Here is a 26549-nt window from a genome sequence, read left to right on the forward strand (position 1 = left end):
ACGACGTTTGAGGTATCGCGAGTGTTTCAAATAGTAGTAACGTTGGTAAATTTGAAATAAATAGCAAGAAGCTATTAATTTAATGCTTAGCCGAATGTGTAAATCACCGAAACTGTCAAATAATCTCGATATCTCGTAATCAGCGCTTATGGGAATTATTATACGAATAAGCGCGGTGGACCGTAGAAATAGCGATTATTTTACACAAGTTTACAATTTTTATAAAAGTTTACGATCCTCTGTTCTTCAAATATTGTATAAAAGAAATTCTTTTTGTTCTAGGCTGTCTCTAACGTCGGACCAACGTTCCATCTCGTGTTCGTGGTAAGTTTTACATCCTGAATACGTTTATATGTACGATAATATGCAATATCGTTAACAAAGTTTAAAATCAGCACAAGTAATTGTTATTCGTTAAGTCTCGATACATACGGAATCCATCGTATACGACACAAATAATATCGTTAAAGTTACTTTCTCTACTTCATCTTAAGGTGCATCTTAACCGACGAAAATATTTGACTGCTAATTAATTTACTTCCTGTTTGCGTTTATTACGTGTAGACGAAACTTGGTAAAATCTTGAAAGTTGGTACGTGGTCGTGCAAAGAGCTGTTTACGCGGGAAGTAGATATCGTTTTCTTCCAATTTTGTCCCCTGCCTCTTCTCGAAATTTCCTTCGTACGTCAACTTTCCGCTTTCCGTTTCACAAGAGTGTTCGTTACTCGACGCGATTTACGGATAACTTTAATTTACTCGAGAATAAATGTTTCTCGACTGGCGCGGATGTTAGGAATATCGCGAATCCCACGAACCAACTTACGTTAATTAAGCAACGACGAAACATAACGTAATTACGCGCGATCATACCCTAGTAATTAGACTTAATTTGTCGTGGAAGATAAACGAGCGACTGTTTCTACACGCGGATGGTAACAAGACATCGTCCTTCTCGCAGTTGCGTATGTAATTTATTATAATTTGGCTCTTAGTTTTTCTTCGCGGATCGATTCCGCCATCTTTAAATTTCACGTTCGTTACATCAGCTGTGCAACTCTGTACATATCAGCTTAGATAGTCGAATCTGTCCGATATGCTAGCATAAGCGAAAATACGTTTTATTAAACGCTTATCAGTACATTTGAATCGTTGTAACGAACTGATTGGGATCGCAAGATACGACAAAACGAGGAATTACAGGGAAAGGAGAGTGGGAAATATATTCAACTCGATTGTTTCCCTCGTGTTTACTATTTTTAATAACGTTTCGTTATAACGAAAAGGGAAAACGAATTAACAAACTCTCGGGCCAATTAACATTTAAATCGAGTAAAGGGCACGCGCATACACAAAAAGAGGAAAGTAAATGTTAGGGCGATTATTATTTGTTAAAAGAAGCAAGACAATGTCAGCAGATCTATATAAGTTCGCTGACTATCGGTTACTGGTACCGGGCATCGCGTTCTCCGATTTAAAGGAACTTTGGTAACTAGTTATAAAGGCCCCTGCAAAACGTTGTTGTACGAAACGTCTTCGAAGTTGAAGAAGTATAACGACAGAAATTCAACTTTACAGAGTAACGCGCCAAAGATGACAACTGTCGTCACCTTTGAAAAAATATGCAGAGTAACTGTACAACTGTAACTTTAGAATTATACCACTGCTTCACGGACGAAGCATATCGTTTGCCATTAATTGACATTTGACGAATGTGTCAAGATCACAAAGTATACGTTTCGTCTTTCGATGAAACTTTTTATCTTCGAGATTCGTTCCAAAGGACTGTTTGATACATCGAAGTTTTTGCGTTAGGAAAACAATCACACTGTCGGCATAAGAAAATACTAAAGCCGAGTAATATCTGTAGAAATGTCGAACTCGCGTGGTTTTACTTGGACTTTCGTTCAGATCGACGATTGTACAAAGAATAGCGGAAAATACCAGGCGTCCTAATCGCAGAACGTCAGGGCCCGGCATACAACACACCGTACGAAGGAGGGCTTAAAATTTATGCGGCCTCGAGGTCTTCGATAACGAAGGTCGCTTTTTGATCGTCCCAGGCGTTCGAACTCTGCATTTTCTTACTCGAGATTTATTTTTCGTCAAGATACTGAGTGGCAAAGATCGAGCGTCGTCTCTCACAGTTACAGAGTCACCGTCCACGTACCAAAAGGCATGGCTGTCTGCCTCGCTTCGCGGTGCAGCGTCTCTATTCTTTGGCAGTGCGACGTCGGATCGCGTGCTACCAGAACCTCACGCATTTTCTAAATTCTAAACGGTCGTATCGCCGACACTTCGTAGCACGACGATTTGGAGTCACCGCGTCGTACGAAGTCGAATATTAAAATATTTAAAATGTTTTAAGCTGCTAATGTACTTTGACCGAAGATGGAGAACGAAATTGAACAAGCTTGACAGACGATTTGGTTAAGAGTCGCGGAATCTATCCTCTAACCAAGTAGCTTAGGATGGGTGAAGAGGTGTTTGCCGATCTATCTAATTATTTAGAGTTATTCGATGTTACCTGCTTTGATCGTGCTAGCTGTGCTACTGGAAGCAAAAGGCTATGGTAGGTAAGAGGACTTGTAAAGCAGTTCCGTTGATCCAGATCTCATTCCATGCATTTTATATAACACTATACGTTAGAAAAACTCTAACAAATACACGGTAAGTTATGGCACGATAAACGTCGCTCTTCGATGAGATCTTTTTCTAGCCACTTTAATATCGTAAAACGTTCTACGATTCTTTTCGTTTATATATATAATTTTTCTTTTTTTTTTTTTGCAATATTAATCTCGAAATAACAAGGAAATCATCGAACAAACTTACTTTACGATTAATTAGAATTTTATATTTTTAAACAAGTTACATTCTTCGGTATCTTTTATTTCCTAAACGACATTTGTTACGCAACACGAACCAACTTGCTGCTACGTTTAATAATAATTAATCCATTTCAAACCAGACTCTTGAGAATTATCTCAACGATTGATAGAAGAAACAACGGTAATTGTATTCACATTTGCATAGGCAAACTTTCCTCCAATTTTCCTCCTTAAGATCCATCTCTAACCGAAAGACACGCCGCAGAGTCAGCGTATCTCTTCTATCGTTATTCCCAGTCAGGGTGATTCCGTCACGGCAAAAACGTATTAGTTTGCTCGCTGGATCAAGCGATCGAAAAACTTGCAAGTTTCGCGAATCGATTCGTTCGACGCCGCGAATGCGACCAAACCGCTGGTAAAAGATAATTAGCAAGTACAACACGGAGATGGTAAATGGCTGAGTTTTATTAAACGATCACGTATCTGCGGCTCGGTAATGCAATTGCCCTGTTATCTCGTTCGTCCGTTGTTGCGATTCCGCGTGCAGGATAGAGACCTCTTTTTCTTCGTTTAAAGAATACGAATTACGGTCTGCACATGTAAAAACAACTATTATAGTTGATTCAAAGGCAGTATCGATGATCGTTCTGTGGACTTTTTCGCCGTATTTCTCGTTGCAAATACGTCGTGTAAAAATTGAATATTGCTGAAACTTCTGAAACTTACAGGACGTCGTAATAAAAGATAGCATGCTGATTTTAGTTAACTTTTAGCGCGTTTACTGCCTGTTGCATACATTCCATGTCGTAAACGTAGATAGGTCGAGGAAAGCGTGTTTCAGTAGGCCAACTTCTTTATTGCTGTATTGTATGAATACTATTTCTTCTTTCTTAAAAGTTAAACGACCGGTTTTCTTGCATTTCTAAAAACACTCTTCTTAGATCTCTGACCATTAGTCTAAAAACATCAGGGCTTACCGAAATTATCAAATGCCTATAGTCGTAATTTTAGAGAAAGAAGAATAGGAAAACTGTTCTTGGAGAACTTACATCGTATTGTTCCTTATCTCTAATTTTGATCGTCTTCGAAAGACGAACGAAAGCGATTTTAGTCGCGATCAACGAACAATAATCTTGTCCACTGTACGTGTATCTAAAAATTTCACGCACGGTATATCGGTTCAGGTAACGAGCTCGAAAGCACGTCGATAGATTCCATTGAATAAATTTAATCTTTGCAAATCGCAATAGGTTTCGTTGAAACAGGAAATGCCGCATTGCGCCGCTTCCACCGACCGAAAGTTACGTCCGGAAAAATGGCTTAGAATAGCGAGTCGCGAAGCGGAGTTAAAACTCGTTAAACGTGTTCAACCTCGAAAGATAAATCGCGTTAAAAGCGCGATATTCCCCGGTGGAGTTTGCTCGAGCGAGTACACCGGTCTAGCAGCAATCACCATTCCACGAGAAGAATTTTCTTTTTTTCCTTTCTTTCTTGCCTCGATCGAACAGTTGAAAAAAAGAAAACGGTGTGAGAGAAGAGGTTGGAACAAAAGAACGAGCGAGGGGGTATCGATGGAAAAAATTTTGGAAGCTGCAGGCAGAAGCAAAAATCGGACCTCGTCGACTAAATCCCGACAAAAGAACCGGAAAAATGATCCTCGATCGAGCCGGAGGAAAAAAGCGCGCGCGGCGTGCCGGGCCGATCGAAATTCAATTCAGCGTCGATTTTTTTACGGTCTCGAGCACGAAATATCGAAATGTGCTAACGTTCCGCGATTCGCGACAATAAAGAGCAACAGAAAGCGGGAACGGGAAGATTGGAAACAACGGCGAAACATCTAGCGAGACGCCGTATCGTCGTCGGGTCGTCCGCTAAATCGAATTTAAGATGAAAGGAAAGAAAGCTGTGGTGGCGAAGGTGTCTCGCAAAAGTCTCGCGATCGAACTGCAAAACATTTTGAGAAAATCTCCGGTTAGATAAAAGGAAGATTATCGAGCTACCCAGTCCATCTACTCTCGTTTTCCTTCTTTTTTATGAATTTTGTCCGGATAAATGGAACGAAAAAACGGCAAAGAGTGGAAAAGTTGTCGAGGATGCAAAATTTTTTAACCAAATGCATAGGAGAGGGGAATGGCGGATGAAGAGGAGTAACGGAGCACAAAGATTGGCAAATATTTTTTATGGGACAAGGAGAAAGGATATAGAAACTGTATAAATGGCGTTAACTCTTATCCCGTAATATCGATCCTTTTTCAACGGCAGAGCGTTTTTATTTTTCCGCTGAAAGTATTCACGCTGCTCGTAAAATATATCTTGCTTTTTTATAGGTTACTTGCCTGTAAACCATCCTCGAGAGTGGGACAGTAGTTTACGTACGATATTCCAGCGGGGACATTATTGCGTAAACAAGAGAGAAAGAGAGAGAGAGAGAGAGAAAGAGATGCGTACAAAGGTTCCATGAAACGTAGTTGACTCAATAAAAGTCTGCGATAGAATAGTGGCATTTATAAGCCTCGGCGTAATAAATGTTTTCAATTTACATCGTTGATAACTTTATGATGTATCGTATCGTTTGCCCTTTATTCTTTTTAATAAATGTATCAGAGAATCTAAAGTATGGTATAAAGCAAAGTTTTCGCACAAGATGGATAATAGAACAATAATTGTCAAGTATTGATCGCGGATTGATCGTGAATGTAGAGATGAAAGGTATTTTAGAGGTTAAAATGGCGTAGAAGAATTTTAGCTTGGCCGAATGAATGCCGAAAAAAGGCGATTCTTTCTTCCGAGGAAACACGCTTTTCTAACAGAAAGCTTGTAAAAGCGAATACACGTTCGCGGCACGGTAATGCCTTCTCGAGAAACTCGTCGATGTCCACTCTAAAAGAAAATAAGAAAAACGGCAGACTGGAAGATACGAGGATACGGTAAAACATCAACAAACACGAGAGCCATTCCGTGAAAACAAATTCGCAAGATAAATACAAAGACGAGAAAACATGTACGTTCGGTAAAGTTTCGTAAAAACCGTATTGGGTATTTTCATGAAATATTGGCCATGAAATATTCTTACCGAATTATTTCTGAGTTTACCCAAATGGATTTAAATCAACTGTGACTCCGTGACTGGTTTACCGAACCAGTGGTTATTTCATTTCCTCGTACAAAAACTACGACTTTGAGAGGGAAGAAAATAAGGAGAAACGCAGCGAGCTTAGATCAAACCTAACGATTTAATCCAGCAAGAATCAAGCGGTCAAAGAACGTGTAAAAATTACGCAAACGTTGCGTTACTGAAAGAAATAAGTGAAATAGGTAATCGTCGGTTTGGTCAAGGATAATAAAGAAGTTGTATAATTTAAAGAAAGAAATACTTTATTCTATGAGAAAAGTAGTCGAAATCGTTGGACTTGGTTTTCATAACGACGATGTAAATCGAAGATGGAATGGAATTCGCTAACGTAAATTGGCTGAAGGAACATTATAAATGAAACGATTAGGTTAACAGAATATAAATAAATAAATAATCAATGTAGGTGTGCGTTACCAGCGATATCGCTAGCACAGATTTTAACGTTCGATTCATGACCCTTCGCGTTAATAATAATCCGCTGTAGAAGGATAATTGTATCAGCAATTAGCAGCTTTTACAAACTTTGGTTTACGACCACTTTAAAAGGTCAGTTACAGCCATTTATAACGATTTTCAATGCATGCGTTAACGTTCGATATTTCCTACCGAATATTCCCATTATCGGAAATCATAATTTCGACATACGTAACAACCGCGATCCTGTAATTATTGTTCTCGAAAATCTGCCCAAGCGTTCGTTCGTGAATATTCATTCGACCGCAACGACGAAAGTCTACAGCGTATTATCGTCCCATGCACCCGAGTTTACCATTTTTCCGCGTCATGCAACGGCATCGTTTTTATTAACTGTCGCATACACGTTGATACGAGACGAGCAGTGGTCTTGAATAAATCCGCCCTTTAGATTCTCTAGAGCTTTCCTGCTTCCAAACGTATCGAATATGGGTCGTGTGTTTTGCTTTCCTTTTCTTGAAAACAGAACAATCCTATCGAAGAAGATTATAATACATAAATGAAGATTTACACGTACCTTTTGTTCTTCGCACAGATTTTCACAGCAATATTGAAATTTTACACATATTTTTTATCATAAATAAAAAATGTGCTGAATGTCAGTTTTGTAGCGAGAAGTTAGAGCAGAAAATGTCCTGAATCGATAAAAATGGCTTGCTTTCGCATCCGACAGGCGCACGATTTTTCTGCTTCGTAGAGCAGGATGTAGGATTTCTTTGAGGTAGCGCAGTTATTCTATTAATCCCATGGGGTCGTGAAAAGAATATTCCCGTCGATGGACTTTTTTCATTCCAGACGTGTATCGGGAAATATCCTGGTATAGGCTAACAGAAATTCTGCGTGGTCGGGACGAAAGGCCGCGAAATTGATTTCGAGCCCTATAAAGATGTAAGGAGTTTAATATTCTTAGTAGGGTAACGAAACGCGATGGAAAAAAGATGTTTTTCACGACTTGAACTTAAATAGCTATATACGTATGTGTCCCACGTAGATTTCAATTCGTAGTGGATTGTGCGAGGATCAATAATGTAGAATAACGAGAAATTGTTGCTGCGACCCGTCGAATATATTTGGAATAAATAAAATAAATACGAATAAATATAAATACCGCCGACGCTCGTACAAATGTGATCGCAAAGATAGAATATGATCGCTCGCGGATAACTTGATAACTCGTACACTCCGTTAATCGCAGATAATAACTCGGACAAATAACTCGTGTGTTAACTGGAACTGTAACTCGGATAATAACTGTTCGCTCGCGATCGCGTCCGTTTATTTATACTGGTCGGGGGAGTCGGAAAATTTGAATTTGTCTTAGATCGACGATTGCCCATAACGGTGACTTTGTTTTATCCGGAGTTTATCTATCGTTATGTTTCGTGCGTCAAGGCTGTGCCCGTGTTCCGAGGCACAACAACAACACGAGTCGCTCTCGATCCGCATCGTCCCACGACTCATGTGCCGCTATAAATTTTTCTCACTACCCTCTTTTACAATATTTCAAACTCTTAAGCGACGTATTTTCAAATGACAAATACATCACAATTGACAATCACAGTTTGAATAATATTAGTTTGCTTTTTTTCTGTAACTTGACTTCCAACTACGCGATTTACTTTTTTCTTGTTTAACTTAGGCATTACATTTTGAATGTTTCATGCATTACTAAACACTCAAAGAGCAAGCGAGAGAGAGAGAGAGAGAGAGAGAGAGAGAGAGAGAGGTTAAAAGACTCGAACCAGTTACTTGGCTCTATCGAGAATTTTCTTTAAAATACTATCATTCTCCCTAAACTATGGGCCAAACTTCTCCGATCTTTATACACCGCTTTCGAGCTCAAAGTTATACCACTTGGAAGACAATAGCAACAGCTCGATGAATGGACATGCATTGGCTCCTCTCTGTTGGAATCATTAATTGGAATCTCGCGAAAAGTCAAGGAAGCTTTGCCTTGGAAAGAGGGCAAAGACGGATCGACGAGAACCGAGCGTAAGGAGAAAAGTGGACCGATCTGAAAGGCCGTATAGTTTTAATGGCATACAGGGTCTCTATTTCCGAACCAGTGATCCGAAATTTAAACGATCGGTAAGCAGCTCGCTTTTACCCAGAAAAAGTGCAGTCAAAGCTGCTGAACGTTGGCAACTCGTTTCACGGACGTTTCTGACTATCCAACTGTGCATGGACAAGACCGAATCTTCGTATCGATTCACGTCCTTTTGCTACTTGTTCCTCTTTGTTGGGTTCGTGCATTCTTTTCTTTTCACTACACAATTTGTCCACTGGCGGTGAAGAGCAACGAGAAATTGATTCGTGGAAAGGATCACTCACGCTCCGTTTTATATTTCACCACATAAACCGCTGCTTGATTTTTGTTACATCAACGGATACTACTCTTCTTTTTTCTAACGTGTACTGTATAAAATGACAGCTATATTTGCTAATTACGTACTTGCAGCTTTACTCCTCAACGATGATTTTCATGATTTTTGAATATGTGTGGAACTCAATCCGTTGAACACATATATATCCAAATACGTATAAAGAGGTAAACTTGTAAATAACGACCCTATCCGTACAGCCTTTGCTAGAAATAAGCAACACGCTCGAGACCGTACAGTTGGTTATTGCGAGACGAATACGCTATTCGGCTTGACTTTGTTCTCGAACGGGAGGAAAGAGAATGGCGGCAGATCGCAAAGTGATCGGCCGAGTAGCGTATAACGCGCGAGGATCGCTGACACCAGAAAAAGCATTACACGTATTCTATTCGTCTTCTGTTAAATTATGTTCACGACTGTTCGTTCGACCACAAAAATTTATGGCTTCTCGCTTTCACCAACCTCTTGCTCCTTCTCGGATCTCTCGTTCTGTCGGCGAGTTCAACTAGAAAAGAGAGGATCGCGAGTTGCTTATTCAGAGGAAAAACTGTATTTTAGTAATTAATCTGTTAGAAACGAAAGTACAAAGCACGTACTACGAAAAAAAATGAATTTTTCGCGCGAATAATACGATCGCAGCCACTGAAAAGTGTCACGTTTTGTAAAATGTAAGTGCTACATGCTTTATATGGGTGCATCCGCGTAGAAATTTTCGCAATTTTCTATCCAAGCTAACAAAATTATCGAGTTTCCGAGCAGCTATAGCTTAGAATCTGGGGCATCGAATGCTTCGACACTTATACAGGATGAAACGTATAGTACGGTCTATAGTTTTATGTTTCACTCGTACAGCATCGTTAAATCTTTGATTGGGTACAGATTGGACAGAACGATTCGTCACTGGGGAACGCAACGAACTTTATCGCGCAAGAGAGCAACGTATAAACGATGGAGCGAATGTTTCGTCGACGAATGAACCTTTCGACCGTAGGATAACTGGCGCGCCGCAGCGTGCAATCGGTAATTCGTTCGAAGAAGCGCATCGAATGGTCGCTCCAATCGCGTAATATTTCGATTGAATTTCTTTTCGTTGTTCAAACGTTCGAACCGTCAGCCAAAATTCTTCACGGCCTTTGCTTTTATTCGAAACACGCGACGATATTCATCGATTTAGAAATTTCGCGTACAAATTTTAGAATTTTCTCCGTTAGTTTTTGGATTTAAATAGACAATTTTTTAAAAATATCGAAATTCAATCATCGAGCCAGTATGTATTATCGTTAGAATATTTAACATTGAAAGAATTGTTGGGACAAAGGGACGGAACCACTTCTCAATAATTTGGGTGAACTATCTCGAAATCAACGAAGCTTTTCGAAGGTGTTACGAAATCCTAGTTAACTAATACTCGTAGTGATATTTCTATTTATCGTAAAGCTTACTAGCTTTTACACGCGAGGCATACACCAGTTGTTGTAACATTTTCCGGTAATCTCTGTTTTGCTTCGCGACAAAATTCATAAAAGATTGTACAACATATTCGTAAAATTCATTCGTCGATCGTAAAATTATATAACGAGTAGATCAAGTTGCGCGTAGATTCAGGGTTCGCGTCTGTCGACGCTTTTCCACCAGTTTATTCGCGTCGATCGCCGATCATACGTATCAAGGGCATAATAAAATAATAAAAAGAGCTAACAAAAGGCAGGGGGGAAAAAACGAAAGCAAGGGTGCAGACACCGTCGAGAACAATGTGGGTCACGGTCCTAGATAAACCAGTGGGATTGAATTTATTCGACCGACGACATATACAGTTTAATTAAAACAGGCTTGCCTGTGTTTCGGGGAAAAGAGAAGGCACAGGTTCGATCAGCCGGGTTTGAAATATTTCGGAACGAACGACGACCTGATACGATAAAAGAGTATCGAGCCTGGTATTTTCGCGCGCGGAAAATCGCGGAAAATCGCGGAGAAACGCGAAAGAACGCGCTCAAATTTTCTTCGTTTCTACGATTCCTTTTCTTCTTCTTTGTTTTTTCTTTTTTTCTTTTTTCTCTTGTCGCAGAGTTTCGTGGGAATGTTCCACGCTGTTGATGAAAAGTAATATCACGCGAGATCGATTACGTGGAACGCAGAACGTTAATTTCACAAATTTCAAATCATTTGGAATATGATGTACCATCGTTGGTATGACAATATTTTGTCGTTCATTTTATTTTAGCAATCAATAACGATGAAACAATAGCATTAATAAAAAAAACGTAGTTACAATTTGATTGGAAACACGTGCAATACGTCCCTAAGGTATCGATTATAGGTCATTTGCAGTGAAATTTTTCTAAGCTAAATTAAAATATTCGAACGTCGCTAAAATAAACGAATGTTAGTTACAATTAATTAGAATATGTTTTGAAATAACATAGTCGAACAGATTATCGAGCTACGCGCGAAAACAGAATTATCTCTTAAGCAAAAATATTGTTCGTAACAGTCATTCATCTTGATCGTGCAACAACGTCTACGTTGTTATCTTATTTTACTAATGACCTTCTTTCACGTTTTCTGCCAGTCTTTCCTTCTTTGCTACGCTTTGGTCCCGCTGCTATTGCTTCCTATTTATCCCTATTTACCCGCGCGAAAAGAACAGCATATTCATCATCAAGGGTTTTCATTGGCACCATAAATAATTCCCAACGTAAGCTGCAACGCATCGTTCTAACGTGTTATCGTTCTAGATTTTAGGTAGATAAAAAGTAGCTCGTCAAGTTTTTGCAACTCATAGCGGACGAAGTACACGACAATTAACGTTTTTACGATGCGGTACCGATAAACGTAATGTAAATACGTTTAACGGCTAAAAGATATTTTTACAGATTTTTATTTTCCCCCCAAAAGCATAAGCTTAGACGTTGTTGGTCGTAATAAACAGGTAAGTTTATAACGAAAAGGCATTTTAAAATAGATAAAATTCTTTAAAGATAAAAAGATAAAATTCTAAAGTAAGGTGGAAAGGAAAAGTTATCGAGCTGACGTTTCGCGAAAGGACGACGCGGATTTAAAGTCTCGAAGGACGCACGTTGTGAAAAAAGAAAGAAGCTATGGCTCTGGCATTTTAGCAGCGTTGCGAAACCGAGTTTCTTCGCGTGTCCATTCAAGTTGCTTGTCAGATTCTTTGCGCGTGAACGTCGAAAGTCCATGGAAGGATATCGTAGAAATCGTTTAACGATTCAAGCGCATCGGCTATGACACGCCGGAAGACGTCCGGTTCAAAGGACATCCGAGGATTCATCGTGTTTCGCGCTAATCGCCGATTACGGCTTTCGCCTGTTAGAATTATTTTCTCTTTTATCTTTTAGTTGAAAATCTGTCGTACGACGGTTAGAGTTATCGTTATCCGATACCTAGAAAATCTTTGATATAATCAGGATCTTCGGTTTTCCTCGACTTCCGTAGCATATATTTAACGAACGGTGAGAAAATATTCCGCGAAGAGCACGAAAGATCGTGATCGTATCTAAAAAATTTCTGCCCCACGTATACCTTGACATAAATATTAAACGATCAATTTAGCAAGAGGTGTGCCTCGTCATCTAATTCGTATAATTTAATGGTTCGATCAATCAATGTAACAATTAATTGCAAGCGTACACCGAACAATAACAAATTCTGTGAATTCGTACGAAATTTGTATATTTAGAAGAATCGCCAACATCAATTTGGGGTAAAACGCTTGCTTGAAATATTTCACGGTATGAAATCGATTAAGATCGAATTAGCTAGGATAATGAAGAGACGTGGCACACGTTGGTAAATAAAAAAGATTTAGTCGGAAATTCCATATAAAGTTTTCATGCATATTCGACGGGACGATATCGAAGGAAGATTAATTGTTGGAATTTTCTCAAAGCAAAATAAATCGTTTCAGAAAAACGGATAAAGGAGTTTAACGAAATATTCTTTCGCCAGAAAAAGGTTCGTATACGCGTAACAAAAATATTGGAAAAAGGGGCAGAGAAATTATTTAAATTCGTTTCGAAAGACGAAACAATCGAGTACGAAAAAATAATCGAAATAACTATTCGAACGTTCCGCGATAGGAGCGAAAATCTTACGAATCTTGGGACCGATTCTCCTTCGAATATTTCATAACGTTTAATTACAACCGGAGTAAACCAAACTTAAATTCGTTAAAAACTCAGCTAGCACTCGGACGTTCCACGAAATAGCGAAAACCGCAACTACTGGTCCGATACTCGGCAGCGTGCGGCGAAAGAATTCACGTGCACCGCTGAAACCGCCATAAAGCGCGGAAATTATTCAAGTCGAGTCCAAAAGGGATAAAGCAACTCTGGGAAGTGGGGAGAGCGGTGTAGGAGCGCGGTCAGCGCGACGCGACGTAGCGAGGCTAATAAGCGGAAGAATTAAAAAAGAGAGAGAAGAGAGAGAAAGAAAGAAAAACTGGCGGTGTGCGTCGTCGAAGTTACGTGGTGAAATTGCGCGCTTCGTGCAGGAAATGCGGACGACCGCGTGTTTCTACGGCCGGAGGACAAGTCGAATTGTCCGGAAAGAGAAAATGCAGGCCGACGCGGCGGTGGCGCACAGCGAAATCCTTTCTGTCGTAATTAACTGCGACACCAGGACGGTCCGGCTATTACCGAAATACGCGACGTTACAAACGTACGTATACGCGTTGAGAATCGCGAACGCGCATACAGATGCACAGAGAGAATACGTGATCGAAATTCCTGCCACTTGTTTATATGACGGTAATCAATGATCGGGCGGGTGATCAATTATTCCGAGCTACGTACCGAATTACGGGACGAATTACATTTCGGGAATTTGATCCGGGAACAGCCTCTGGAAAGCGAATTTTCATTTCGTTTCTTCCCACCGTTTAAGCGTTTGACAGAGCGGGAGAGGCGTAGAGGTCGGCTACAGGGATAACGATCACGTCCAGTGATAATGGGAAATTAAAAAGTGGAGATTGCCACGATTGGCCTGGTTTCGCCTGTTAAAACGGGTAATTGAAATTAACATCGTCGATTCGTTTGTTCGCTCGTTCGATCGTACGTTATAATTACTTGTAATACGACTGCCTCGTTGCGTGCCTGGCGTACGTACGTATAACCTGACGTTTCCATTTCTCCGCTGTTCCATAGAAAATATGTATGTTAGCGCAAATAAGATGCTACGTATGCTTTAGAGTGCTGGAGTTTTCAACGAAATAACGAAAATTATATTTGACAGAATAAAAAGACGACGGATAATTATATCGACATGAAACTTTCAATTTCATCTTCTCAGTGATCGACTGTTCTCCTAATCTTCCCTAACTAGATGTTCGTTGCTCACAGCTATTCGAAATATTCTCCGCTTGTGCGTCACGTATATGTGCATCGTCTAATTGATATTCCGTGATAGTATGCAAAATATTCTGTACGCCGTGATAATCATACTAAATCGGACGTCGTTTGTAGCAAACGTTCGTATCCGGAGTACTCGAAATTCAGAGGGTTGATGGAGCGAGCGAACAGAGGTTAATTAGATTCGATTTGCTGTTTCGTGACGTCCATCTGGTCGGATCGTTGATACGATCGAATATTTATTCATCGCCTCGTAATGGTATTAGGTTTTAATTTTTGTAGAAATTATCTTGCAAACGAACTTTCTTTCACGAACGAGAGACGAGAAAGAATATACGAATATACTTGAGATAGATAAGATTGTAACGATCGATGAATGGAATAGACTGACCTACTTCGAACGCGTTTTAGCCTAATCGTTTGCCGAATTCGCGGTGTATTAGTTTAATTCGTAGGTATCATTAGCGGGAGCACACGGATATCGTATTATGTGGATTTGTAATCAGTAAACCACCCATAGCATACCACTGTTTATTGGAATTAAACGAATCCGGCTGTATAATTGATTTCACGCTAATGATTTGTCTAACGATTTCGCGGCTTAAAGCGTGTCGATCGTCACTCATTACCGTGATACGTGAGTCGATGATTTCCTTCCTTCGCAAATATTTCGTCAACGAGTAAAACATGTTAATCGCCGACGACTATAAAGATTTAATTCGGTTAAAGTTCGGTTGCGTTCAACGGCTTAGTATTTGTAAACTTGATCGAAGTAGTTTACAGAAATTAGTAAACTGATTAATTAAATGGTACACCGCGTTAGCTGTAGCAGGGCCTTTGGTGATTATCAATGTCTAATTAATTAAAACACCATTCTGCGTTGAGTGGATTATTGTAATTTAATTAAATGGAGCTGCTCGAAGAACTGTGGGGGATGTTTAAATATCTTCCACCGTAATATTACTTTCCTCGCGGATGGAATTTTACCTATAGATGGTTTTATTAGCGTTGAAATTCTTCTTAGTACCGGTATTCGGGATACGAAGATAGGTCTTTCGTTAATGTATAAAAAGAAACCTTATTTGCGAGACCGTTTCTACTTTTAACGTTGATATTTCCTGCCAATAACTTTATTTTTCATATCGGGCTTTAAAATGAAGTGCGCGGAAGTTGTAAAGAGACGTAGTTGCTGTCACGTGCACAGCTACCAAGTTCGTCCGACTGTGGACGATCCATTTTCCCTTACGCAGTATTCCCGTGCTATAGAAGTCAAACATACCTTCGATATCTTGTTGTAACTTTTGACGTATCCATTACTTTGAAAGTTTGTTTCGCTACAAATTACTCGTCTTACTCGCAACTACAAAATCTGTAACTTCGTGTAACATTTTCTTGATTTATATTCAAAACCTATTTAACTTTCTTATTTTCCAGGCCCTTTCTCTTGTTCGATCTCGTTGCGATACAAAAATTAACGGAATATTTTAGAAATTTTATAACGTTAAATTTATTCAATAGATACGGGGTTACGAAACTCCGACTCCCTAGTTATCTGCTACGCAAAACACGATCTTCAAAGTGTCACACATTTGAAAAAAAAAAAAAGACAATGAAACGTTGACAACCGGAAATCCGTATCATAACGTTAAATGTGTGTAATGGCTATGTTAGGAGATGCGGTTAATAAATGGCGGACTCGCAAATCGTATGTAACGCGGAAATGGCGTCTAATCGCGAGTCAGCATGGAGCAGGGCGTGCAATTAACATAAAAAATTTGTGCAATGCTTCGTATCAGGTGAAACGAGCGCGTTACCATAATTGTTAAGCCAATTAACATGCGCAGCGCATTAACATAATTTCGATGGCTTAACGGCTACTTAAATAATCTAAGGGTAACTGCTATTTGAATATTCCATAGAATATTGAAGCATGTTACGAACGATAATGCTCGGTGCAAGATGAAAAAGCAATTACATATTACATACCTTCCATAGGAAGTTGTTGCAGTTGGTGCGGTGAAAATGTTTCGTAATCGGCGCGCACTTGTGATCCTATTTTATCCGCCACTGAGGTACATATGCTCTTCTGCAATTATGCACCGTAGTTCTCTCTCTCTCTCTCTCTCTCTCTCTCTCTCTCTGCTTCTCTTTCTCCCTCTTTTACGTTACGTGAAAACATATTCAAGAGTAACAAAGTCAGTTTATTTTCATGCGTCAATTTGTTAGAAAGATGGCGTTTTGAAAATATTTTCTTCTAAATGTTGACATTAAAAACGAGCTGCTACTAGAATTATATGTCGATAGAATGCCACGTGTTGCTAATGCTGTGCTACGATTTTACAATGTCACCGAATAGTTCTTAACATGGAGAACGCAGGATAAAGACAGCATAAGTAGTATAAGCAATGACGAGTCGGACACGATACAAGTGATACGACCACCTATACGATAAAAATTTAAACATTCATAGAAAATGTATAAGAATACAAATAACAGTGCGATAATACTAAACCATAATATTTTATAATATCTAAATTTCCTCCTACTAGCCTTATCAATTCGAAATCGATGCTTTAGTAGATTCTTTGCTTTGAAAGATTCCTAAAGAATGGCAATTCTAAACTCATAAACTGACGCTCTTTTCAACTCTTCTTCGCGACTTGACGTAATACGGAATAGTCGTAAACTTTTGGCTGACATTATGCGTTAACTTCGATGTATCGTCACGTTATCAAGCTGTAACAAACTTGCGGAACAATCTCCAAACGATTCGTAAAATAATTGCAAAAACTTGAAGTTTGCTTACAATACACGACTCATTAGCACAATCGTAGATCGCATTTAGGCACCTATTATAGTTAGTGGTTCGGTAACGCGAATACCTTCGCGGCCAATGTTTCGAGCACGTGCCCGTAGCTCGATCGATGTCCGCGTTAGTTTGGTTTACTGTCCGTGAGGAAACGTACGTACCTGTTCCCCCTGTCACGTCGTATCATCTATGGTCATGGTAGCGTCAGCATCCGAAATACATACGCGTGTACACGTATCGTGTACATGTACGCGTAACATCGAATCTTGTCCGTGATTTTTACCATTCTCGTTGCCCATACGCAAGAAGATTTCCCTTTCTCTTCGCGCGGATCCTTTGGTCAGGCGTTCGAGATCACGTTTCACAACGTTCCAAGAAGAATCCAGCTTTTAAAATCGAATAGAGACGAATATGGCAGAGTTATCCGACCGGTTCACATCGGTGTAGAGGCGAGAATGGTGAAATATGGCAAGTGGACGCGTCGCAAATATTTCCTTTGCTTTTCTACCGGTTGAGAGAGTATCGAGAAATTATGCAAATTTCATTCGTGCTACCGAATTATTCGAAGTCTTTTAACGCAGTGGCTACTGTTGCGATTTTCTAACGAATCTGTGACGGATAATTTAAAACAGTGTTTGCGCGCGGTTTACGTGAAAATGAAAAATCGAAAGCAAAAGATGTTACGATACTTTTTGATTTTTAAAAGAATTCGATACCTCGTGTCTCGAAGAAACGAAAAGAATCTTCAAACTGGTTGGCAATAATCTGTTCGTGAAAGCATAAATTTGCATAAAAATCCATAGTCTATATATACATATGATAACATCAAGTAAAATATAACGGGAATATTAAATTGCTGTCCTATTGGGTATTTCGATTAAATATCGAAGAACACATCGAGCTCAAGATTACCATAAGCTAATAGCTATTTGCAACGGAGTAATACCTTAAGCCGAGCGGCTTTCCCTAGGTAATTTGTAGGCTTCTCCTTTTTTCAAATGTGACGGGCGAAAGCCGATTATTCGTCGTCCTTCTGTCGACGATCGTTCGCGGTGAAGAGTTGCTTAATCGGCTAACAATATTTGACGTATTAGTACCAGCAAGAAGAACCACCTGAACGATAATTCCCGTCGCTGACACAATTTCGAATATTCAGCGTTTACCTGTATTAAATATTGTTAACGTTTAATTCGGACAATTAATCTAGAAACAAATATCGATCGAAATGTAACGTGTATTTGGAATCGACACGCGGTATTTTCAGATGGTCGGTAAGCGTTGTAAGCGTTGCAGTCGTTGCGTCTTCTATAAGAAACGAATAATCATAAATACGTGCTAAGAACTTTGACCAAACAATGGACGATGACGCAGGTTTGCGAAGGGAACGCTATATAAGGAGAAACTTTGCGCGATACAGTGACTGAATGGTTGTGGGATCTATTTGAAATTCCTAAAGGATATGTCTGGAACATCGGCCATGGCGTGGCATCTCGCCGAATATTATCGCGTGCCGCGCGTAAATCACGCAGGGAGGAAGCGTAGTATGCGAAACGATGCCAACGTCGACGACCTGCTCGTCCATTATCGGTATCGCGGCAACGACGCCAACGATGATGCCAATCGTCGTTGGTGAAGCGAGGACGAAGCGTCGCGACGCGCAATAATATCCTCGATAATCCATCCTGGTGACATCCTTATCTCCCACTCTCGATATTATTATTGTTTCTCGCGGAGAAAATCCGTTCTTAGTATTCTTTCCTTTTATTATTATTTTTTCTTTCTGCAAACGATCGTCCTTTTACCGGCGATGGCCCTTAACGAGAACTTTCGACGTACTGAAATGGTAAATCGGATTTCTCTATAAAGAAGATGTTCCGCGAACATCGCTCGACGATCATTGAAACAATAGCGTCGAGATACCATTGTGCTCGATAAGCTGAGATTTTTGTTTCGAGTTTCGCGAACAATCGTGTTCTCGGAAGTCTTTCAATTAAACGTTGAAACTGCCGAAATTGGATATATCTGTGTGAAAAATCACAGGGAATATAATCGCATAGGATACCGAGTAAAATAGGAAAAGAAGGAATGAAAGCAAAACTAGCGTTACGTTATCGTATTCGCGTTGAACTTTGCAAGGTAGAGGATTTCAGTGGTGGAAAAAATGGACCAACATTTTTCAATGTTAAAAGTTAGAAAGATTGGGATATTAGTAATGTGCGTGTAACGAGCGACGGTAAGTACCAAGTAAATTACCAGCGACGACAATAGTTGACAAGAAGAAGATACACGACCCCTTTGGCAACGAGCCTGTTACGTCGTTCTTAATATACGACGATTTCGCTGTAAATGCGTGAAAATAACGATCATTACGAAGAATGATAATGCGGGATCTCTAAAAAGGAGGGACAGCGATCGATGTTCGAATAAGAAACACAAAGTTACGTACGACATTCGCGCAAAATAAAAATAGACGAAATGAAAAATTTGTGTTGGGAAAAACGAGCATAACAATTGCTATTCTTTAGCAAGATTAATCCACGGGTTCTGACGTTAATTTGCTATTTGAATGTAAATACGTTTACCTATATACCGGCCTATATTATAAATTCGATCCTCATCAAACGTCCGAACGGGTCATTGACATATCTGATAACGATGTTGCTGGCGTCGCAACGCATCGCGTCGGATTACCAGAATGCGCATCGATGCGAAAAGCCAGCGACGGGGGAAAAAGTAAAAAGATGGTACGAACTGGAATTCCGGCTAAAAGGGATCGACCTTTTTAAAGGGAATTTATAACGAAACCTGTATTTCTGTTTGTATGCTGGTTTTCAGACATTGGCGTGTATTTATTTGCTTTTTTGTCTGCACTCTTCCGATACCGGCGAACAAGTTATATTATTTAAAAAATATACAATACGGCCAACCGGTTCGCGAAGGTTCAATGACTGAAACGTTGCACGAAACGGACGTCGTCGATGGTTTTCTACCATTGGAAACGTTTTAAATATTTCAACGTACAAAGAGACTGGTCGCGGCGCGGCGGTCCGGTAGTACGGACTCGGCGCGCCAGTTATTTTCACAGCAATTAGAACCCGTTTTAGGTTGAGAGAAAAGAGAGAACGAAGTGTACAGTGCTCTGTCTGCTTCTGTTGGCTGGTCATTCCTTGCTCGTCGCGTTAACGATTCGCTCAAATTCAACGAGTACACGCAAGAACGAAAGGTCGGCGTAAAAATGGGAATTCGGCGATTCTTTCGCACGATTTTTCACTTTCCGGTGTCGCGTCTTCGTTCCGTTAGATTACCCTCATCGCCGATACCAATGGTCACACGATATGGTAAGAATTTCAGCTATGCGTTCAATTTCCATTAAACCGAGCTATAGAGTTCGGTTCTCCGATTAATTCTTCCGACCAATTAAGTTTTGCTGCGGCTTTCCATTAAAATAGCGTGGCCGTAACATAGCGTATGTAGAAGAAGGTACTTTCCACTGCGAAGCAAACACGTTACACCAGGATGATCGACGATAACTATTACGTTAGAAATTGTCCACGTGTCACGTGGAAAGAAATCGACGAAAGCTTGGCCATTTGCGAAATACGCGAATAAAAATGCGATTGTTCGTATAACCAGGTACTAATTGGCAAATTCCCTGCTTGGATGTTTTTTATTTGCTCGGCATTGTTAACCGGATACCGCGTTAATTAACACGGCCCTGTATCCAAGTTTTCGAGCATGAATTCGGAAATATTGTTTTCTAAAGAGATATTTATAGAAATTTCGTACCATTTTCTGGTACTTTCGTACGAATACGACAATTTTTATATTACGAAAGTGAAATTGAGTAAAAGCTCGTAAAAATAGGCTTCGGAACAAATAAGAACGTACAGATACTTTTCGCAGCCACGGTAAACTACGTTCTTGATTCTCGATAAATGATTAGACGCTACGGAGAGCATGCTTAGCTCGGCGTATCGATATCGATTCTTAAGTAAGAATCCTTAACTAAACGGCCAATCGTAGCGGCGTTAGCGTAGAAACCATCTGTACACTGCTTCGATAGAAACGAAGAGAGGAGAACGTTAAACGCAACGACAACGAAGGGCTAATTATAACGGGACACCGCGCTTATATTTTTGGCGTAGTCGGGCTGCCGACCGGGATACAGCGGTTACAACGGTCCACCACCATAAACTCGAAACGTAATGGCGTTCCGGACGTTGGTTAAACGTTGCAGTACGACGCACCTGTGGGCCCACGGCCGACACATTTTACTCGCTCTTTTATTTATTTATCCGTAACGAGTGTGGCCGATTTCCAAGCCCGACCGATGCGGGCTACCACCCGCTGCTGTTTTCCCGATCGCACATTTTTGTTTTCTCTCTGCTATCTCGTCGACCCTTAGCGAGTCCGTTTCACAAAGCCAACCAAAAACCGATGGCGCGATTTTTGTATTTCGAAAATCTCTGTAAAATCCTAGCGGATTTTCTTCCCCTGTCAGCGTCCCTTGGACCGCTGCGTCCATTGGATCGTACCGTTCCGACGATATTTTAGGAATTTTTATTCATCGAACGATTGTAAGAGTAGTTATAAGAGAACGATCGCAAGTAACCACAAAGATCGTAGTCGAAGAGTTAGCAAAAGCAAGAATGTAAAGTGAACATTGGTTGGAGTTAGGAAAACGGGGAGGAATAACTCGGACGAGGAGTACATTCTTAATTATGTTTCCTTGGGAAAGATACGAAGGAAGCTAAGAGCGTGAATTTGTAATTTAGAAAGGAGCACAGTCGTTCGTTTCTCTCGAGTCGAAGGATTTTCGCTTAGAGATTTCACAAGAACGTTAATTTACATCGCGTAAATTTGGGATAATAGAAAATTTGGGATTCGCTTTGTTTTCGCATACTTGTAGCTTTGCTAGTTGGGATATATGCATTCAGTTAGACTTTGTGAAAATATTTAACTCGTTTGAATATTAAAATTCGTTCTAAACCACCGATTCGTTAAACGATCTTGCGTGGGAAGACTCATTATTGTTGCCAATATTACGAATCGATGATTAAAACTATAAACGTCGATGGAAAAGAGCGGAACATTACGAACTGATTGCATCGGAATAAACGAAATCAACCGTATCCTCGACTTTCATTCGTTCGACATACGACGAACAAACGGAGTTTAAATTCCGCTCTGGGATATTGTATCAATATGCGAGAAATTGACGAAGAATCAGCAGTGCGGAACGAATTAATTTCAATTTTGAATGGAGTTGTGGCCTTTGTTTCCATCGACGTACATTCGGTTCCTGAAAACGGACGTTAAGCATCTAGCTATATTTGCGACCGATTTGAAAACGAGCCTTATATGCGCGCTCCACTACGAAAATAACGTCATATATTATTACGTACGTGTATAATATACAGCTTCATAGCGTAAAGGAAAAACTATGGAATTTCCGATGTCCAGCTTATTATAGAGATAAATCTGTATCCGTGGAAATGTTTTACGCGTACGTAAATTACCGAAAAGTGTCGTTCCCTTTGTCAACTGGAAACGCGTGAAAAAGAATCAACTTGTCATTAAAAATTATTCGCTTGCATTTCGGTTTCCTCCAAATTCCTCGGCATTCGGGCAATAACTTGTCCCTCGCAAAACATATCTTCGATTCGCAGACGGTTTAATTGGTCCGACGATTAATCGCAAGCTGTCGAATGCCCGAACGAGATTCGAAAAACTGCTAGAAATTCTATCATCGGACGAAAACTCGTGACACGTTCGATGATTTACGATTGGCCGGTCGAACCAATATTTTTTTTGTTCTCTTCTAGATAGGATAAGTAAAGAGGAAACGCGTGTCTGTACGCGACAGCTTTCGCTCGTACAAATAAGCGAAATGCAGAATACATTTGAATATTAAATAAACGTTAATGAACGCAGAGTAGAATCGATGAAAATTTCTGATTCACACGACTAAGAATATATATATATATATGAAATGATAAAAGTTGTCGAAGCAAGTCGATACGCGATAGATTATTTTGCAAAGAGAGAAACATCGTTTATTATTAATATTTTGATCAAAGCTAAATTTTGACCGAACTTTTGGCATACCGTCGCGTTATATCGATATTTGATCGCGTACGGCTCGATCCACTTACTCGTATTCGATCTTCAAACTTTATTCGACACTTTTCATTAAGGAACACAGAATCGCTGTATTATATCCTCGAACGTAGCAACTTTTCCACTACATTAGCCGAGTCCTTCCAAACAAAACACCGTACCGCGTTGCACTTTAGAGATGAACGAAATCCAAGAGAAATTCAAGGCAAAAGGAGTATTCCTCCTGGTGGCTTCGAGCATTTCTGCAACCCGGTGCGAAACTCGACGAGACGGCCAAGAGCTTCTTGTTTAATACTTGTAAAGTGTTTCTTTGCCCCTGCAACCGATCCTGACGACCTCGATTCTACAAATTGCTAGAGAAACAGAATCTGACCAGTCTCTACCCTCGTAGACCATTAATGCTCGCTGCATTTCGCGATTCTGACGTTTCAACCGGTTCGTTTAAAATTTGGCTGCTGCATTCAGCGAATGCTGCTGCACACAGTGTGAATGTGATTACTCTGGAATCTTTTAACGAAACGTCGCGATGAAACGAACGGTTGTTCGTTGAACTAGAAATCTTCGTTTCTCTTTACGAACGGACGAGATTTGAAACGACAGTCCGTGAATTATTCGTGTATTTGTCCTAGAGCGCAGCTACAACTTTTATGGGAAAAGAACCAAGGAACGGAACGGAAGGAACGATAGGAATAATTCGATGGTAAAGTTCCTTCGGCTCTTGGGCTGTACGACAGTTACGACGTATTTCGAACGTTCGATTAATTTTACTGACGAACATTTAGACTTGTCACAGCATCCAATTACCCTGAAAAAAAGAGATAAACTCATAGTGCCAAGCACGTGATCTACAATATAAAAGTAAATAAATTCGATGTGAATGGACTTTGTAATTTGCTAATTAGAAATCGTATCGCTATCTACGTTTTACTGTAATTTAGGTATTTTTCACAAATGTCCGCTGAATTAATGAAGGAATACCAGGAGCAGCCAGTAGTTACCGTTCGATGAATCGTCTTTTAATTACCGACGTAGCTTAATAATTTTAACGTTTATAGGTACGGCGACCAAAACGCGCGACTACACGCACATGTTATAAAATTAACGTCACGCGTTCGATCGTGCAATCAAATTTATACAACGCATATTGCTGCCCCTTTAAAGTATCAATCAGGCGACGAGAATAACTTCGTGTAGCGAGGAAATGGTCGAACCGATGCTCGAAATAGTTTAATAGCTTCGTTATAGCATCTCTGGTCGGTGGTTACGCACAGAAAATTACAGATATAAAATTAGCAACTTAACGACAACTTTCGAGTAAGAAGGAGTTTCGCCGTGTAAGCTACAAAACTGTTAAAATTAATTTTGCGATACATTTCTACGAATACGGAGAATACGGTTACATTATATTTGATTATTCTCGAACGACTTTCGCTTCGAGAGAATGTAAAAAAGTTTTGAATATGTGCATATCCTTATATAAATAAAGTTGGTCGCTTGGAGACAAAAAATTGACTCGTACGATTAAGAACCGAGAGTGTAAAACGCGAAAAAATCGTCCGCAGAGGTAACAATAACGGGGAACAATGGCGTAAAGCGGAATTTATTCGTTCGTAAGATCTCGGGTGTGCATAAAATGAGGAAATGTACGCCATGGAGAGACGCGGCAGCGTAAAACGTTTATTAGTGAGAGGCGACCGGTTCGCGAATGAAACCAGGCGAATGACTCGTTAAAACGGATGAATCCGGGGAATACGGAAAATAATAATGCAGCAGGACCTCGGCAGAGAAGGAGGCTAGGATGGTCGGTACGAAATTGCTTAACCATTATGAAGAGGGAACGACTTTCTCGTTCTTTGCCGGCCGAGTAGCGAGAAAGCCGCCTCATTTCCCATCGTCCCGTCGTCGTTTCGGGTTTTCGTGACGTTTCAAACCTCGGAACGAACGCATTATACCCACCGTCTCTCCATCTATCTCCCTCTCTGCTCCACTTTGCTCCACTTCTCTTTCTGCGACTGTATCGTAGCTCGAAGAACGAGCAGCAGGTTGAGAAATAACGAGAATGTAATTTTCCGGGACGCGTATTATTATCATCGGCAGGACATCGTTTCCCTTACCACTGTCTCTATTCTTGTCTCGCTCTTCTTCTTTCTTCCCTTCTCGCTGCTACTCGCCACTCTCTTCTCCTTGTTCTTCGCCATTCTTCGTGTTTTGCATATTCGGCCGTTCAGGACGCGCATCCGTCTGTCCCTATTTTCCGTTCCTTTTGTCCACAGCCAACATTCCAGCTGCCAGCTCGCTTCGTTACCGCAGATTCTTCCCTCTACACCGTTCAACTCGCGCCTCACCATCCTCCGCACTTTTCTTCCTTTTTCTTCAAACTGGTTTCACGGGAAACAACGTCGTCGCCGCTGTTTCCGGATGACACGCCGCTTCTTACAATAGTGGACTTTTCGACCGAGTCTCGTTAGACGAGTTTTAAACGGACGAGGTCTCTCGACTCGTTCTCTTAGGTATAATCGAAGAGGAGAAAACTTGGTGGATTCAGTGGTGCGATCAGTGGAATAACTACGAGTGCTTACGTCGTTCTTTTGTACAGCGATTGATCGCACGAATAATTTTCAAGATATATGTATGTAGTATCGGGGGAAAGGGCCTAAGAAACATCGAGTTAACTGTAGACAATGTCGCGAGAGCCGAGGCGCTGTCGGCTCCATCAATGCGTTATCGGTCTTTCAAATAAATAGTTTCGCCGAAAAGGCCTACGTGACCCTGGCTACGAGCGTCCGCGGAACACGTGTGCGGTGGGCCTAGCAAAAGACAAAAGAATGCTACAACGGGCAGAGAGAGTCAGTTGAGAAGCGGTGCGTGAGTTGAGCGGACACAGAGTATAAATCGACGTGCGACGATATTATAGTCGGTCCTTTTGTTATTGAATATCGCTTATTTAAACTACACTAAACTCTATTTATATTCTTTTTGTTATTGAATATCGCTTATTAAACTAAACTAAACTTTAAATCTACCATCATTACTTGTCCTTACTCTAAGAATCCATACGTTACTACATGTATACTTGTGCATCGAATTTTCTGTCTGTCTAATGCGAGTTTTGCTTTTAGAATGCGAAATGCGATAAATCTTTTGACGGAAAACACGATCTCATCGCGGCTGACCACCTACGTCTAATTTCCCTATTTGATACCAGCTACAAATAAATTCTCTTTTATTCGTTTTACATCTTCTCTGCGAGATTAATTTTAGAAATTCAACGATCGACTTAAAAAACAAAAATATCGTAGATACACGAACGACGAGCTTCGCTTAATTAGAAGTTTCGGCAAAAGGAAGATTTTTAATGAAATTTCAGCGAGACCCGTGCTATACGGCCGCGCAAACATGCTAGACGAATGGCATAAGTAACGAATTCTCAGCTGAGAT

General features: G+C 40.3%; 1 protein-coding gene across 6 annotated transcripts in view; it reads left to right on the forward strand.

Annotated features, from left to right (window-relative positions):
- Nucleotides 1-26549, forward strand: part of LOC117213910 (protein sax-3-like) — a 125067-nt gene that overhangs the window by 9418 nt on the left and 89100 nt on the right. For 5 of the 6 annotated variants that reach the window (XR_004488746.1, XM_033459605.1, XM_033459604.1 and 2 more), the window contains exon 2: nucleotides 283-324. The exons of the other annotated variant lie outside the window; for it this stretch is intronic. The gene's annotated coding sequence lies outside the window, so the exon portion shown is untranslated. The remainder of the gene's footprint in view (nucleotides 1-282; nucleotides 325-26549) is intronic. 6 annotated transcript variants of the gene reach the window in all.

Source organism: Bombus bifarius, unplaced genomic scaffold (assembly GCF_011952205.1).
Source record: "Bombus bifarius isolate JDL3187 unplaced genomic scaffold, Bbif_JDL3187 scf7180000009145, whole genome shotgun sequence".
NCBI lineage: Eukaryota > Metazoa > Arthropoda > Insecta > Hymenoptera > Apidae > Bombus > Bombus bifarius.